Below are 479 nucleotides of genomic sequence, written 5' to 3'. Positions count from 1 at the left end.
CTGAGGAGGGTTATCAGACAGGCAGAGGGGTTTGATTTGGTTTCGCGTTGGCATGGGTGGTTCTTGATGAAAACAAAATGGAACTGCCCAGAGTGTGACTGGTTTTGCTAGCTTGGTTGTAACCCTTTCTGTCTCTGTGTTGTTGCAGATAAGGAGTTAGGAGCCGGTCCGCCCGCTGACAATGACGACCCTGGTGCTCGGGGCTCGGCTGCCCCCAAAATATCAGGATTAGAAAGGAGCCAAGAGAAGAGCCAGGACAGCAGCAAAGACCCCGTCCTTGAGCCTGTGGTACCTAAAGACCCTTGCCCTCAGGCTGCGCAGCCGCTGGCCCAGCCTCGCCCCGAGCCGCCCGAGGCCCGCTGCCCCAGCCCCGCGCCCGCTCCGCGCCCGGAGCTGCCCGTCCCGCCGCCCCTGCCCGCGCCGCTGCCCCCGGCCCCCGAGGAGCCCTCCCGGGCCCCTGCTCCCCAGCACCCCCCTGG

Source organism: Pipra filicauda, unplaced genomic scaffold, assembly GCF_003945595.2.
Source record: "Pipra filicauda isolate LSUMZ 115617 unplaced genomic scaffold, ASM394559v2 scaffold382_size682953_pilon, whole genome shotgun sequence".
NCBI lineage: Eukaryota > Metazoa > Chordata > Aves > Passeriformes > Pipridae > Pipra > Pipra filicauda.
The sequence above is the reverse complement of the archived record's forward strand: the minus strand, read 5'-3'. Positions refer to the sequence as shown.